The sequence below is a fragment of the Octopus bimaculoides genome, chromosome 2, assembly GCF_046866305.1.
Source record: "Octopus bimaculoides isolate indiv1 chromosome 2, ASM4686630v1, whole genome shotgun sequence".
Taxonomy (NCBI): Eukaryota; Metazoa; Mollusca; class Cephalopoda; order Octopoda; family Octopodidae; genus Octopus; species Octopus bimaculoides.
Window position 1 is genome coordinate 72,352,308 of NC_142929.1, and position 4,230 is coordinate 72,356,537.

The window sequence follows — 4,230 nt, forward strand, 5'->3', positions numbered from 1 at the left end:
AAATGTGAAGGCAAAGCTAGATTAACCATTAAGCAAAATAAGCATGCGTTAAGGGCATCAAGGAAAGGGAAGCACCACAGAAAGAGTAAAGGGTTTACGGCACAAATGAAATCATTTTAAACTTGCTAAAATAATATTCGAAGTGGCTTATTTGATCCGAAATATAATTTCGAAGTGTTTATAGTGCCATAGTGAGGACCTGATCAATTTGCAATTAAAAAAGGTAAAAAAGAAAAACTTTTCAAATATAAATGGAAGTGGAAGTATACAAAATAAACCTTAATTTCCATCTTACTGTTAGACCTGTTTTATTTTGAAAAATAAAAATTCATTTTATGGTTTACATATATATTCTTCTTCCGCCCTTTTATAGCCTAGCCAGGTTCATGGGCCCGGTTTCCTGGTTTCTATGGCGTACGGGACGCCAGTCCATCGCTGCGTTACTCAAGAAACAGGAAGAAAGAGTGAGAGAAAGTTGGGGCGAAAGAGTACAACAGAGTCCGCCACCACCCCCTGCCGGAGCCTCGTGGAGCTTTAGGTGTTTTGGCTCAATAAACACACACAACGCCTGGTCTGGGAATCGAAACCGCGATCCTCCGACCGCGAGTCCGCTGCCCTAACCACTGGGCCATTGCGCCTCCACTTACATATATATGGGAGACACCAAAATCTTAGAGCCTCTATGGATATTAATCGGACCCTGGTGAAGGTATTATTGGTGCCATTTTTCAGGCGGATCTTCGATGTAAAAAGAAGTGAATTTACCCAGTCTTCAGATATCGAAACCACTTTGGTTTATCATGCAACAGGGGTATTCGCTCGGTGGCTTGAATAGAATATTCCAGAAGCACCAATTTAGAAATGTCACCAGTAAAACCTGAGACAAAGCCACTGCAATATTTTTGGGTTTTAAAATTTTATTTTTTTGTTTTTGTTTTTGTTCCTTATTTCTTGTTGTACGTGTTGATTTTATTTTTTTTAATTTTTTTTTTATCCTTTTACTAATTAAGTAGTTTTTCATAATGCACAATCGCTAATGACTTTTCTCTAAACACTTGACGTTGTCACAAATGAAGCGTTGCTAACGCGAGCCACAGGTTTTTAATTCATCGACGAGATGGAATTGGTTTGTTGCTATTGTTGTTGTTGTTGCTGCTGCTGCTGCTGCTGCTGCTGCTGTTATTGTTGTTGTTGCTTTTGCTGCTTTGGTACTTGTTACTGTTCGTGTTGTGCTGTTGTTGCTGGTGTTGTTGTTGCTATCGTTGTTCCTGTTGCAACTGTTGTTGTTTTTACGGTTGTTTTTCCTCTTTTTGTTCGTGCTGTTGTTTGTCGTTTTTATTGAGATTTTGTAATAATTTTACCAAAAATAAATAAATAAATAAATAAATAAATAAATAAAACATATATTAAATATTGTAATCATTTGAAAACTCATTTTGTACGAAGGAGAGAGAGAGAGAGAGAGAGAGAGAGAGAGAGAGAGAGAGACTGAGTAACAGACAGATAGACAAACAGGGAGAGAGACAGCAAGAGAGAGAGAGCAAGATAGAGAGAGAGACTGAGTAACAGACAGATAGACAAACAGGGAGAGAGACAGCAAGAGAGGGAGAGCAAGAGAGAGAGAGACTGAGTGATAGACAAACAGATAGACAGACAAGAGAGCAAGAGAGAGAAAGAGAGAAAGAAAGAAAGAGAGAGAGAACAAGAGAGAAAGAGAGAAAGAAAGAAAGAGAGAGAGAACAAGAGAGAGACAGAAACAAACAGATATATAGACTATGCCTTTCATCCTTTCGGGGTCGATAAATTAAGTACAAGTTACGCACTGGGGTCAACGTAATCGACTTAATCTCTTTGTCTGTCCTTGTTTGTCCCCTTCTATGTTTAGCCCCTTGTGAGCAATAAAGAAATAAGATATACAGAGAATGACATACATACATACATACAGACAGACAGACTGATGAAGAGAGAGAGCCAGCCAGACAGACAGACAAACAGGAAGAGCGGTATACAGAGAGAGTGACAGAGAGGATGAGAGACTAAGTGTGTGCTGTATATAATGATACACGTACATGCTTATCTCTTCCTTTCTCGAATACCTTCTTTCACTCTCTCCCCCCTCTCTCTTCCCCCTCTCTCTTCCCCCTCTCTCTTCCCCCTCTCTCTTCCCCCTCTCTCTTCCCCCTCTCTCTTCCCCCTCTCTCTTCCCCCTCTCTCTTCCCCCTCTCTCTCCTCCTCTCTCTCCCCCTCTCCCCCCTCTCTCCCCCTCTCCCCACCCCTCCCCACCCCCTCACTCCCCTCTCCCCCTCTCCCCTCTCTCCCACACTCCCCCCCCCCCCTCTCACTTATATAAGTACTTTCATAGTTATAAACGAATGCTTTTTTGTTGTTTTATTCGATATTGAATTGAGGGTTTTTGAAAATCATTTTTACATTTCCATGTTTAGTTTCAAATTTCATTTCCTTTCATCAGTCGTGTAAAATATTATCTCCTGCTTTCGTTTCTTTCTCTTTTTTCTTTTTTAATAGCATCTTGAGATATATTTATTATTATTTATCATGGTCATCATCATCATCTTCACAACCACCACTGCCATCACTACCGCTGCCATCATCATAATCATCATCATCATCATCGTCATTATCATCATCGTCTTCGTCATCTTGTCATCGTCATCGTCATCGTCGTCGTCATCGTCATCATCATCATCATTATCGTTGTTGTTGTTGCTGTCGTCATTATCTCGTCATTATCACCGTCATCAAAATTCCGCCGAGGTCGATTTTGCCTTTCGTCCTTTCGAGGTCGATAAATTAAGTACCAGTCAAGTACTGGGGGGGGGGGGGGTCGATGCGATCGATTGTCCCTCTCCCCACAAAAATCCAGGCCTTGTGCCTATAGTAGAAAGGATTAACATCGTCATAATCACAATCGTCATCATCATCATCATCATCATCACACTACCACCACCACCACCACCACATTATCTTCTTTACTGCATAAGGTCATTCCTTCACTTGGTTTACGATGATCAGATGTCAAGAAGCTTTTGACATTATAACAACAATGTGTAACCATTTGTGTGTGTATGTGTGTGTGTTTGTGTGTGTGTGTGCGTTTATATATATATATATATATATATATGAGTGTGTGTGTACATATCGTGGTATTTGTTAGCAACGATAGTACTTTGCTGATCACAGCATTCCATCTGCGGTCTTCACATTACTTGAAAAAGTGAAGAATTGGCAAAGAAAGTTCTTTCAGAAGGAGAATATAACGTCTTTTCAGGAAGTATGTACATACATACATACATACATACATACATACATACATACATACATACATACATACATATAGATAGATAGATACATACAGACATACATATATTCATACATACATATATACACGCATGCATACATACACACATGCATACATACATACACACATACATGCATACATACATACATGCATACATGTATTCATACATACATACATACATACATACATACATACGCAATACATGCTTGCAAGCATTCATGCATCCATCCATACATACAGACAGACATATATACATGCATACATGTAGTTTGTAGTGAGGACGTCTTCCAGTGCACAGATCACTCTAGAACAGCTGCTTTGGAATCCCGTTACCCTCCATTCGTACATGACCTACCCAGCGCATCTGAGTAGATTTGATAAGTAGATATGATGCTTGTGCATCCCATCTTTTCTTCTGTGTCAGGTGTTTTACTTTGCCATTTGAAGGTGAGCATGTGACTCAAACATTTTTCATGGAAGCGCTCAAGCAGCTTCAGATGCCTACGTTGTACTGTCGATGTTTCAGAAGAGTACAACAGGACCGTTAGTATACACTCCTAAACGTTCAGGTGGGTCTTTTGGTGACGCCGTGGTTTTCATAGACTCTTTTTTTCGAGCTTCCCAAATGCTTCAGACGCTTTCTGAATGCGTAGATGTATTTCTGCATTTAGTATGGTGGGCATCCACAGAGAGGATGCTTCCTATGTAAACAAAAGTGTCAATTACACCCAATTTTGAACTGTATAATACGATATCTGGCTCGACATACGGTTCGCCTAGAGCAGGGGTTTTCAAACTTTTTGACTTGCGGACCCCTTTATATTTCAGGCTTTACCTTATAAACGCTTATGAAATTTATACATAAATATTTGCTTAAAACAACATATACTTTTACATTTATTTATTTAACA